The following is a 13837-nucleotide window of genomic DNA, read 5'->3' as shown; positions in this document are numbered from 1 at the left end:
CAAGGTTGTAACAAACTGGGTAGATCTAACAAACCAGAACTGCTTGGTTTTAATACTGAGCGAAAGAATAGCAAAAGTATTCTGTTTTGACACAGATTCTTGTAGTGAATGGGTATCTCCATCTGGAGTGGAGTCTTATTCTGGCATTTCTTGCTAGAATAAGAAAGATTAATATAATTTAATGGAGTATCTCTATACAATGGTCTACTCAATGATAGAGAGTCCCTAATCCTTTTTTTCCTCCTGAAAATGATAAATTACTGCTGTGTATTTACTACAGTTTTTCATTATCTTCATTTACTATGTGCCCTTTAGCTCCTTGATAGGTAATTAATAATATATTTGGGCTTGGGGTTATTTTTATTTGTAACATTACTCTTGGGGAATCATAACCAATCTGGACTGTACCTGACCTCATTTTTCAAGTTTTTCTTAAGAGCAAAGTTATTATTCTTCAGACTTCTCAAGCCGAGTCATGCATTAATGTTTTCAAAGTAACAACCACAATTAAAATCCCTGCTAGCATTTTTTGTGTGTGTGTGTGTTTGGGTGGGTACCCAAGTAGCTAACCAAGAAAGGTAGTTTCATGATGTGGCCTCATAACCTTTTGCACTCGCACTTTTGCTCTGACATCATGAGCAGTACAATGCTGGTTTTGTAAAAAAATATAGTCACGTCCTTGAAAACTATTAAAATGCCTCATGCATTCCTTAAACCATGACAGACACCCATGTGTGCACACATGCACACATTCATGAGGGTAAATACTTTGCTAGTTCAGTAGGAGTCATTGAAATGCCACTTGTTATTAAGTAAAACCTTAACATGCACCTAACAACAACTACTGAACTTCCAGCTGCACTTTTTGTGCATCATTTGTATCGACATGCCTCCTCATTTTTTTGCTGCAAAACTAGCAAACCACTCCTTTCTAATGTGAAGAGAAGGCAGAGCATTAATTGTTTGGGTGGAACTTGGGGATAACAATTACAATGACTCTGAGGATGCTTTTAGTGATCCAGAAAGCTGAGCATCAAAGCATTTCCCTTTGTTTCACATTCTCAGAAAGCAAATCCATAGAGGTACTTGATATATGTCGGTTCCCCCCCCCCCCCTTTTGTGCTGCAAGGAGTGTTCTGGCTTCCTGCTATTGTCCCTGTTCTCTGTTTTTCTCCCCACACCACAGGGCCTGGTGCCTGCCCCTGCTACTAATTGCTTTTGTTTACAGGTAACATACTGCGTGTTGCCACGCAACTCGTTGCCCTTCAGAAAATCCTTTAACTCCTCTTTCTCCTCTGATAGTGGGGTGGTGTGCCAGCAGCTCCTCGCTTTTCATATTCAAAGCATCTAGGTTGTGTAAGAGGCACAATATTGGACGCCACTGCTTTGGAGGGTTCTTTGTGGTGGCTTTTAATATAGGAGAGCAACCTGGATGTGGCAGAAAAGGCAGGGTTCAGAGCTGTTTTCCAAAGCAATCATTAGTAGTCAGACCCACTGTACTGGGTCAATGAGTAAAACATCCATTCCTCTCTGTGCCTGTCATGGCAAAAATATACTGGTGTGCAGCTGGTCCCATTAGCATCGCTGCTTTAGCCCAAATTGTAGTAGTTTGGGCTTTTAACTTTGGAGGTCGCCAGTGATGGTGGCATTACAGGGGGAGATTTCTATAGATGTAAATCCTCCCCCAAATTCCTCTGAGGTAGAGAGAGCCCACCTTCCTAATCTCTTCCTTTCCAGTTCAAGAGGAGGTGGTTAGAAATTACTCAGAAATTACAAAACTGTACACCAGCAATGACCCCCATCTGCTGAAGAGCAGAGGTCTCAGGAAACTGGTGGCAGTGGCCAGAGCCACTCAGGGCGAAAAGGTTTGCAAGAAAAAAAGCAAAAAAGAACGATCCATATTTATCTCCTCCAGAACTGACCAGGAAGCTATATACCCCCTACTGGGCCCATACACAATCAAGATGGCAGGGGCAAGCTCAACAGTTTCAGAATTGAAAGTCTCATGGGCCAGCAGAGGCTTTGTTGGTAGAAGACGTCATGTTTGTGCTTCCTGGGCCAGCTTCAGTGAATCCAGCCCTTCACTGCTTGTAATGTTCAGACAATCCAGATTTTGCTAGTCTGTTCTCCAGACCTTTATTCCCTGACGAATAAATGGAAGTTGTACCCTGCAACCTTTTTCTGCTTCTATGCATGGTGAATTTCAAATTACCACTAAAGAAGACCCAGGAACATCCATGTTCGTTCATCCCAACTAATTAATAAATACTTCTGCCTGCTCCTGTGCATGCAGTGGAATATTAGAAAACTGAACTGTATTCCTGTGTTTACCCATGGCTGTTTATCTTTGTGTATGCTTTCCCTATGTGTCACTATGGCCTTGCTTTGATGTCTTGGACTAGAACTAGTCCTGCACTGATTTCCAGAGGCTTTGTGATACATAAAGGAGTTCCTAATGATGCCAAATAGTACTAGTAAATGCTGGATTTCACAAGGTAAATGAGATGGGCTGAAACAGGTTCCCATTCAAATGCATCATTCAGGTGTGTCCTTAGGAAGCAGGAGAAGCTTTTCATTTGAAGAACCAAGGCAAACCTATCCAGTGTGCTTATACGAGCCGGAGACCAAATGTAGGCACCTCACTTTGCTCTCAGAAATCTGCAGGCCTGGTTTAGCCGTACTTTTAAATTATCTGCAGTCGGGTTCTAGTGAAGTTGAAGACCTGCATTATGTAGTTCTCATCGCAGTTTTTGACAGGTTTCTCTGTATATGAGCTTCTTTAAATATCCTAATATCAGACAAAAGAGCCATTGTTCAGCCATGTCAGAGAATAATATGGGGATTAGTATTATTTCACCAGTCTAGCATATGCCTGGGTAAGAATTTTATTTCTAGTAAAGTTTTGAAATTCACTTGCAAAGCAGAATAACCTAAACAGAGAAAGTTAAATTGTACATTTTCTTACATACTGACTCAACCCTGCGCAGCTCCAGTGGAACAGAAGTTTTGAATTAGACCTATTTTTAATTTCACCTTTTCTTTTCTCACAGATGTGGCATCTGCTAAAAAAGTTGTGCTTGTGGCTACCTGTGTTCTTATGGGTTTTAAATTCTCATTGCATTTAAACGTAGTCTTTCTGGATTCAGCCAGGAGGGAAGGGAAGGAAAGGAAAAGAAAAGCTGACAGGCAGAGAGGGAAGCAAGGGGTGTCAGTGCTCCCATGCTCCTCATTGTAGCCAAAAAAGGGATGGAAGAAAGATCTTGTCATCCCTTAGGCTGTGGTTCCAAGGACATTTCTCCTGGTGCCTTGTGCTGGTGCAGACAGCTCCCTCCATCTCTCAGGTGCTCGTTCCCACAACCATACAGTCCCGTCAGTTACGCCTGCAAACCTGAAATTTTCTATAGGGGCTGGAAACTAGCACCAGAAATGGAAAAAGTGGGGTGAAGTGCTTATGTTTGCACTGCTACTGAAAAAAAGACCTGTGGAACCACAGGCTTACAGTGGTACCTGGGCAGCTGCAGATCTGAAGAGCCTGTGAGACCCTGGCGTATGTTTCATCTCAAAGTCCTTGCTCTGTGGAAGGTGGACAGATGGTAAGGGTACTGCAACCAGCTTCAGTTTGTGGGAGGGTTTATCTGTAACAAGGTGAATATTTGGTTGCCTCTTCCAGAGGACTTTTTGACTACTTTATACCATCTCAGGAACACAAAGATGCAAATTTGAAGCCCAAAACAAGTCTTTTACATAATGCCCAGAAATGCTCAAGTGCTTGGTACTTTACAGCTCATCAAAATCTGACCAGTTCTTGAAAATAATTAAGCCATGTTAAGTCAAAATTCAGGAATATTCACTCGTCATTATACTATGACAGAATTTCACCACGTTGGATCACATAGCAGCCCTGTAAGCAAGGAAAGACTGTTATACTATGAATTAATGTACTGTTATGCCAGATGAGGAAACCAGAAATGGTAGCTTACCTGACTCATTTGAGGATGTTTGGAAGCACTCATTTAGCAAAGCTCCCACCAACTGCATGTGACCAGGAGTGATACCTTGAGGCAGGGAAAGATTCTCACCTCTCTACGTACATTTGATACGTTTGCACGTTCTGTTTTCTGAAATGGTCTCACCTGCAAGATGTGGCTTAGCAGGAGAATCCACATGGCCTTTGCGATGGGCCATGATGTACAGCAGGGGCAATGCTGAAGTTCTGGGTTATTGTGGAGGCTCCCCCAGCACTCTGCTTCATTTGTCTTCTGGAGGGTGTCCCCTCCTCTGCCAGGACATCTCCCCTGATAGGCAGTTCTGGCTGAACTGCCAAAGCTGAATGACAGCTGCTGCCCAAACTGGAACCAAACCAACAATTTCCAGGAAAAGCATCCTGTCCTGAGCAATCAGGTTCCAAAGTTCATGAAGAATTTTGTGTGAGACCCTCACACTGAGGCATATGCCATTTTTTGGGTTACCAACATGGTTTTCTGCCATTCAAGACTTCCAAAGCCTTCCATTTTATGGATTACCTAATTTACTGTATATGGGGAGGGAAGACACAGAATTTCTGGACCTGTTTTGCTTGACAGTGGTAGACTCAGCACGTGCTCTTTTTCCATTAGAGTACAACGCTAGCTTTATTCATCTTCTCAACTTTTGTATAGGATGTTGCAGGATTTGTTACAAGGCCTTTGCTACTCCGCTGGATCCGTGGAATCCATACTAGAGCTGACTTTGAATAGCTTGCTTGTCCACATTCACAATCTATCTTTCAACAACCAGCACAAAAGAAAAGAAGCCAAGTAATGCTGCTGGTTAGAAGTTTCCCCTATTGTGCATCAAAAATCGTTAGCTTAAAGCCAGCTGAGAGTTCTGAGGAGAGTGGATACAGTCTGCAAAATTCCAGCTTAAAAAAAAAGGGGGGGGGGGGGGGGGGGCAAAAAAAAGCTGTAACAGTGTAATTTTTACAGATCTCAGAAGTAATTTAAAAGAGGTGCCCTAGGTCTTGTACATCTTATGCTTTCCTTTCACTGAAGTTTCCTCAAATACTTTACAAATGCTTGCTCTAGCTTGTGAATTTGACACTATTGTTTAATACAATGATGTGTTTGCAACACTGGAAAGTAATGTTTTTCTACAATGGAGGGATTTTTTTGTATAGCTGTGTTTCCATTCTTTGATGTGGGTGAGGTGATCTATACCCAGTCAATGCGCTAGAATGCTTTAAAAAATGTTTAAAAAAAAAGAAGTAAACCCCCATCTTCTAGATTTCCTATATATTATACACCTTTGATTCCTTTGCAAAATGCCAAGAACCTAAACAAAAGCCTGTCTATCTGTAAAGAAATCTACCAGGCCAAAGAGGGTCTTACTGAGCTTTTATTCACTTGTTTGGTTTGTCTGAAGTCTTTCATGAGAGCCATATTTCTGAATTCTTTTGCTCTTGTATTTTATGGGAATGGCTAGCTGGTTGTACTGTATATATGTAGTGGGGTATACAGAATCGTGCAGAAAAAGCAAAAAAAGATAATTTTAAAGCCTTTTGTAAAGGAAATACTAAGGGGGGGGGGGTTTTTTTTTTTTTTTTTTTTGAGGTCTAGTCCTAGTTGATAGGAATCCTTTGCATTTGGGGGTTTAGGCTCAGTGTGACCCGTGCTGTTCCCGAGGTGTTCAGGGAAGGCACAAAGGCTGGAGTTCCCTCTGTTCCACCCTTGCTCCCAGGGTTTAGCATTTACCAGCAGTAACTAACCACAGAGGTCTTGCAGAAAAGCCCTGTAAGCACAATTTGCATATACAGTACAACACCTGCAATGGCAAAGGAGTGCAGCACTCTTGGTTTCGATTGCCGTGTCACCCAAATGACTTATTTCACTATTCTATGATACAACTTATTATGAGGAAGACAAGGTTATTTCCCTGTAACCTGAAGTCTGTGAATTATATTGTTTCTGCACAGCACTATTAAGTCCAGCTTAATAGGCTTGCCTTAAATAGCCATGCAAATAGGGCTTTTAAACAGTTTGCTGTTAAATACAAAGGGTTTAAATTCAAAGGGTGTTCTCTGGCTTCGTTGGCTTTACATTGTCAGAGTTCGTATTCTGCTGAAGAGTTCATATTCAAAGGCAGCTGCTTCTCTGAGCGGTTCTGCGTTGCCATCAATGTAATAAAACAGTGCTGATATTCACTCTCAAAATCAGATGGGGTAGGGGGTAGGAAAAGAAAGCTTTTAACTTTGCCTCTGCCTCTTCCAGTTCTTCCCAGACAGCTTTTTCCAGCAGGAAAACAGGAGGCCTGTCCTACCATTTCATACAGCCAAACCACGGAGTTCATAGGATGACACCAGGGGGTTCACCTGGGATAACACTGGGGCAGAAGGGCCGCTGTGGGGCCTGCCAAAGGGCTTGAAGGTGTATTTAGGCCCTAAATAACAAAAAAGGCTTCCTCATCCTGGTGTAAGGGATGGAAGGAGCCAGCATCTGGCAGCGGTAGCATCGCAGGAGCTCCTCGTCAGCCTGCTCCTGGCCCTGGCCAGGCTGGCCACGTGGGGCACCTTGGCGGCTGTGGGCCTGTGCCCACACCTTGTCCTCCCACCTCCCTGTGCAGAGCAGCCCTGGGTGGTGGCCATTGCCCCTCCGGACAGCTTCAGGGGGTGCTGGGTGCTCTTGGGGGTGCTCTGCTTGGTGTAACAGAGGAGCAGTCTCCCTCTGCTCCTCTACGGATCCATTTTCGAGCTTGTACCTTTTGCACCCCCCCGCCCTTTTTTTTTTTTCATTTGTTGTCCCCTTGAATCAGTTGGTTTTCTTCTCAGGTTTATTTTTTTCTTTTTTTTTCCTTTTTTTTTTTGTTGTTTTTTTTTGTTTTTTTTTTTAGGGCCTTTCCCTTCTGCGGAGGGCTTGAAGGTTTCATTAGAGCCAGGAGCAGATAGGGTGAGTTGCTGTGCTGAGCACAGCCAGTGGTTACTTGGAGGACTTGGGAGTTTGGCTGCAACCCAGGAGGTCTGACCTGCCCTGATATAAGGTGCTGGGCTCCCGGAGGTGGCAGCAGACCAAGGTGTGGTATAAAGCTCAGTTGTCCCGTCAGGCTGGAGGGGTGGGAGCTCTGCTTGCTCCAGTGGAGAGGGAAGAAAATGTCTGGGCTGTGCCTGCCATTCCCGCTTCACAAGGGTAGGTTGGAGCCAGGACCTCACTTGGTGTGCCACCAGCAAAGGGACATTTAGAATAAGAGGATTCCTAGGCTTTTATTTTCCTCCTAAAGCCATGCTTTCCCCTTTCTCTTGATTTTACCAGTTTCTGTTTGTATTGCTTCTTTGAAACTCAGTAGTTCTGTCTGTCAGAAGCTTTACATCCCAATACAAGTGTGATTAGTGTCCGATAGTAATGGCTTGGTGAGCAGTGTGGGAAAGAATACAGGAATTTTCACATAGACAGTGGTTTTCTGGATTTTCCTGACAATGATAATGACTGGGATTTGGCCCACGGTTTCAAAACTCCAGGCTGGAACACATGGAAGAAAATCATAGCAGCATTTTTTTTCCAGAATCCCTTTCTCTTTAGGTCATACAAGTGAGGTCAGCTTCCAGACATGAGGTTTGTATAAGCAGAAGACAACCGGTCCAGCTGAGGGGTATGTGCCGGAGATATCAAGTTCAGCTGGAAGGAGTTTGTATCTCGACATTTTCAGTCAGCTGACACTCAGGAAGACAATTTCCCAGTACGAACCTTTTGAGACTCTCAACCTCAGACAGTACTGCTGGATCTTGCTGTTTGTTCTTCAGGACATCTGAAACTACTTGGGGTTGGAGAATATACCTGCAAATTGCAGGCAGTTGTGTCTGACTGCACTGGGGTTTCGGTTCTTTTAACAGTCACACATACAAGTGGAGTATAACTTGTACCAGTGCTGCATTCTGGAGTTTGACTGGTGCAAGTCTTTAGCAAGACCTCACAGTTAAATGTATGCCTAATGCTACATTATTATGATGTTTTTAAATATAAGGTGGCATTATATAAATGAACAGGTTTACTCAGCAGTTTTCTGCAAATAATAGGCACTTTATTAAAAAAATTCCAGATCAGCTTAAAGCTTAACCCCAGTCATTGACAACCATCTTTAACAACAAACCTCTACCTTTCAGGTAATGGGACTCGTGCAAAGTATTGAAAAATCAAGCCTGTGGCTGACATATTTTTTAAAGATCTTAAAAAATTAGGTACCTCAAATATCCTTGCAGAGTGACAGTTTAAACATCTCTTTGCTTGCATTAGGAAGGTATCATTTGTTGAGTGGCAGAGCCTCTTACCGAGGGAGTTTGCAGCAGCTGAAGTATTTCTTTACCAGCATAGTTTATAACAGTAGTACCTAAGGAAAATAGTCTATTGGTAGTATGTGGTCTAAGCAGAGAGCAAAGAATTATTTTGCCAGTCTGATTGCCAAGCCACTGGCTTTTTCTTGCACAAGCTAAGTCATTAATTTTGCACTTCTTACAACATAGCTAAGCTGGCAAGAACTTTAAGCACCATCTGTGCCTGTGCTTACTTAACAGATAAAGTAGAAGCATCAGAAAATTCTGAGAATCTGAAAAAAAAAAAGCAAAACAAAGCGATGGAGGTATGATTCAAAGTATCTAATAGCATTACCCATGCCTTTTGCCAGTGTGCCTTCCCTCAACATCAGTCTTTATTCCAAGCCTTTGCAAGCAAAATGTAGGTAGCAAAATGTGAGCCTCATTTTCTCATGAAAGCAAACGGCTTGCGCCATGTTTTGGGTAATCCAAATATAAAAGGTCTTTTAATCCTTCTACAATGACAGGGCTGCACTAGCAGCGGGACCATAGCTTGGCCGGACTGGGGAGACCTGTGTCCCCTCTATGCTTCAGAGCCCAGGGTGGCCGCCCCTGTGCAGAGGGTTGCAAGGTGGCTGTCATGCAGGCATTGGTTCACTGGTGCACAGTGCTCATCTGTCACTCAGCCGCATCTGTCACTCAGCCTGAAGATCGCTCTTCCTCCACCATCCTCCACCTCCCAAAGGAATCTTGTGGCAGGTCCGGTTATTTCATCCAGACACTAAAAAGCTTTGCTTTATCGTCTTCCCATCACTGCCAAAAGCTCTGAATACTCTCGTGTGTCAAAAAACAGCTTTGCTTTAGACCTCAGATAATTAAAATCAAACAGAAATCGTTACAACTTTAAAAAAAAAAGCTTAAAACCTGTGAGCTGAAGATAAGCTGGGGACTTACTCATTTAAAAAAATGGCTTCCCTAGTTGACAGCAGTTTAGAAAGCTTGTGTGTTTATACAGGTACCTAGATCTCTCCATCTCTTTGCCAAGCACTGATCTAAATAAATGGAGAAGACATTAATTTCTTCACACACGAAGACTGCTCTCTTTGCTGTATGGTCACAACATGAGCAGGAGCAGATTTTTCTGGCTTCACAAAACAAAGCCAGCCATCCACATTAGCTCACCATCCTGGCTACACTTCATGCTTTTTCTGTTTTCCAGCAAAGGTTCATTCCTGGAAACATCTTGTTCTTGGAATAATCCTGGCAGTCAAAGAGAGAAAAATGGCCCTTTTTTTGGCTGCTTTTCTCCGATGGTCTTAGGTTTAGCAGGTTGCTAGTGCTACTGTGTACCAGGCCTTGCCCCGAGGCACTTGGCAGTGGGTGTGTTGTTGGTAACTGCAGAGGTTTGAATCCATCATTTTCTTCTGAAATTTTCGAAAGGGAAAAATATTGCTCTTCTCCCAGTTTTTCCTCTTGAAGCCTATGGAAAATTAGAAGTAAGTTCACAAATGTAGCTCTTCTATAGTGAAAAACAAAAAAACTTTTAGAATAGAATTTGAAACCATGTTGTTATTGCTGTATTTAATCCTTCAGACCACTTCTGCTAACTAATAAGTAATTTTAAGAAAGTTTACTTTAAAACTTAGGTACTAGTTTCTTACTGTGCCTGCATACTACAGGTTTATATGCTACAGCTAAAATATACTTTTGATCACACTCTGTAGTGATTGTATAAGGCTGGTAATATTTCTTTTCCAAGTTCCTTCTTAAGAAATTCTAACATAAGGTCTCGGCATAGGTGTTACTTCTAAGCCTTATGGACATAATCTTCCATTTTGCTTATAAATCAATAATAATAATGCTGGGTTTTACTTTTAATTTTCTATGTTCTCCCATTTTAGAACTGTGACAGCAGACAAATGTATGAGTACCTGAAGGAAGCCGAGCTCCATCTTGGGCTGTCTTTGTTCATGAAGGATTGTATATGCTGACAAAATACATGCTGTGACGTTCCTCATGCATTTCTCATTTATAAGGTTTCTAACGATGCACTCTAAAGATACATTTCTCATTTAGAAAGAGCTAAAAGTTTGATTCAAAGAGCAAATAATCACTCTGAATATCCGCTTATTCTCAAAATGTGCTTTTTCACATGGGATCACAGGACCAGTCTGCTCCTCTACAGCAGCAGAAAATCAACCATTTTCCTATTAAATTGTTTCGTCTTCTCTCTGCAAGGGTGTAGTTTGTACAAAGTTTGCCATCAGAGAACTGTACAGGGAGTGAAAGGACAGTGACAGAGATGGGGTGTACCATGGGTGAAACACCCTTCTTCCCATGTAATGAATGCAAAGTAATGCCGAGGAGCAATTCTGGTACTTAGGGATTTCGTGGTCCCCTCCACTCCCAGGCAGGGCCCAGTGCAACCCCCAGATCCTGGCTCTCCCACTCATCCCCAGCTGTGGCTGCCCCTCTGGCCTGGGCAGCATGATCTGACAGCTGAGGGTTTCTGAGCTTGCTAAGAAAGCTAAAAGAGAAACATTTCCAGAAGAGCACGGTGGGATAATTCACAGATACACAGTTCCAGTACATCATCGACTGTCTCAGGAGACGCCCATGTGTCCTACATTTAGTATGGGATTTTATGCATTTTCTCCCCCTCCAAACAGGGGTTAAAAAAAATGGCCAGTACAAGACAAAATAAATCAGCTCTCTAATTACTTCTGGAAAGCCAGACTCCTCCTCTGACACTAAAGCTTTAGCTCTGGCTGTGTCCTGGCATATCTTCTCTATGCTTGTTTGCCTATGTCCTCCCTGGGTAAATTTTCACCATTAACTAAAGATTGTCCTCCAGAGGAGCTGATGCAACATGACAGTGCAGCATCCCTTGTGTGATCTGCAGCTCAACAGCCTCCTGTCTCCCCCAGTTTGCGCTCTTGGTCTCTGTCGGGGATGACTCCAGTTCTGTTTATCCCCAGGAATCAACACAAATCTGTTTGCTGTCTAGTAGCTTTGAGTTTCCCGAGATTACTCCCAACTGTGGGAGTTGTCCCAAAACATCTCTGCTGTTGTGACTGCCTTAGCCAGCATCTCTTTGAAATGCAGGCTCCAGGTGATTGACTTCCAAGTAAGAGGAGCTGAATGGGTTTAGACAGATTAACATTCTAGCAGTAAGTGGCAGTCATTCCAAGGAGCTAAATCAAATTCTCAAATGCTCATTAGCAACAGGGGGAACAAAAAAAAAGAAGGGAAAAAAACCCCTAGTTTGAGAACATAAAAAAGAATCAGCACATAATGGAGAGATTTGGTGGAAGCTGTTTTCTTCATTAGAGTTTTTCCGTTGATGGCCATCTCCCTAAAACACCAGGTCATGGGGTGCTGCTGCCTAGCATTTATTTGTTTATAACACAAAGTATGAAGGTGCAGTTGACCCAGGTTCACTTCAAGTTCAGAATCAGCCTGGTAAAGTTTGTCTGGCAAAACATGCGTTAACAATTCCGTACTTCAGCGGCAGGGTAAAAACTACTGCAGCTGCCATTTGCTGTCCAGTCTTAGAAGAACTGCTCTACAGCCCCGAAAAACAAAACACAAGTCTGCTGGGATGATTTCACTCAGGTCATCCAGGGCACTGCGTGTGCTCATAATAATTTGTCTGTTTGGAGTGTCCTAATAGGACATAATTGCATAAATGGCTGTGTGGGGGAGGTAAAGAGGACGTTCACCACTTAGCAATCCGGACAAGAAATACCGCTCTGTCTCGGGGCGTGCAGGGACAGTGGCTTCACCACAGGTTCGGAAAGGTGCAGCCTGTGTTTCTCACTGACGCTAGCCATTTCCAAACGATACGCTGAGGAGGGTGGCACAAGGTGGCCGTGCAGCAGCTGCCCCCGGCACGGCCACCCTGTGTGTCCCCCCTCCTCTGGCAGCACAGCACCCCTGCCCTGCCGCGCTCCCCTCCCCGGGCACCCACTGCTCCTTCCCCTCCCAACGCTGTCCTCATTGCTCACTGCAGGCTTGGGAGCAAGGGCAGAACGTGGGCCTCAATCTTACTAGTGAGTGGAGTAGTTTACATTAATTAAAAATATTTACAGTTTTTTCTTAAGCTTGTTTTCCTAGAGTTCTACAAATCATGCAAACAGATTTTTGCAGTTTTGGCAACTGCACTGCAGAACTTCACCTGTTCTCACTAAAAACATAATAAAAGGCATAAATAGGAAAGATTTGAAATGATTAACAACTAGTTCCATAAAAGTAAAATCAGCTCTACCTGGGTAAGATTTTCTATGCAGATTGAAGTCCCCGTTTACCTCTTACATTTCAGAAACAGCAGAGGCAAATCCTGCCCCAGGTCCCCCTTGCTGCTTGATTTACTCCTAGAAATATTTTCACTGCTGTTTTCACACAGCACTAATGAGTTGAAAACCCAGTCAGTTCACGGCAGCTGAGCTGCGGCGAGAGCACAACCCTGAGCTGTACCCGGCTACAGACTCGCCTGGAGGAGGGACACCCGAAAGCACCTTGCAGACCTGAATGCTGGAAGGAAAGCTGTCTAAGGGTTTGGTTTAAATCAGGCACCCACGGCTGGCATTCTGCACATCAGCGCTCCTGCTGCCAGCCCTCCCGAGCTCTGCTTGGCTGCTGGTTCGTGCTGCTTTGTCCCCCGTGCTCTCCGCCTGCTCTGCGCAATGGTGCTTTGGGTAAGTGAAGCTCACCCGCGGCACAGGAGCATCCCTCATGGAAGGTGCCTGGGTGCTCTGGTAACAGAGTCAGCATGAAGCTTGGAGACAGAAAGTTAAATACATTCCCTTGACCAGCACCCACATTTTTCAGTGCCTTTTGGAAAGCTGCTTTCGCTGGGGAAAAAAAAAACCAAACCAGCAGCAAAGAGATCAAGACGTCAGGAAATGCTTTTGCTGACTTGGTGTGAAGAAAATATTTTTCTTATCCAAAACGGCAGAAGAAGCTGAATAAGCCACTTCACCTTCCTTCCTTTCCTCTCCTCCCTCTCTAGACCTTCTGCCTCTGCAAAGGACATTTCTTCAGCCATTTGACATCCCGTCTAGGATATTTGTGATTTATTCTCTTGCACGGTCAGCTCCTGGGACTATTCAAAATGGTGGACACCTCTTGGTTTGGCTCCTACCTTGCACCGATGGGCATGGCAAAGCCTTCTGCTTGAATCCATCACACACACAAGGTGGTTCCAGGTTTTTGCAGTGCCACAGAAACAGAAGCTGAAATGATAGCAAGTATATTTTCTTTCTGGGATTCTGAATCTCTCCACTATAGTCTTGATAGTTTACAAGCAGTAAATTTGTGGATCTAAGCCCATTATGCTTGAAAGCGCTGTATACTGCAAAAATTCTTGCAGGAATGTGAGTGATTTCTGCTAGGAAGTGTCATGCATTGCTCCCATGATCACCATTACAAACTATGATCCTAATTAAAAAAACAAAACAAAACACAAAAAGTACCTTTGTGTTCAGAATCCTGGCTCTCTGCTAGCAGAAATGATTATTTCCTTCCCCTCTCCTCTGGATTTCTTTGTTCCTCTAAACCAAC

This window comes from Aquila chrysaetos, chromosome 1, assembly GCF_900496995.4.
Source record: "Aquila chrysaetos chrysaetos chromosome 1, bAquChr1.4, whole genome shotgun sequence".
Classification (NCBI taxonomy): Eukaryota; Metazoa; Chordata; class Aves; order Accipitriformes; family Accipitridae; genus Aquila; species Aquila chrysaetos.
This window is presented reverse-complemented; position numbering follows the sequence as displayed.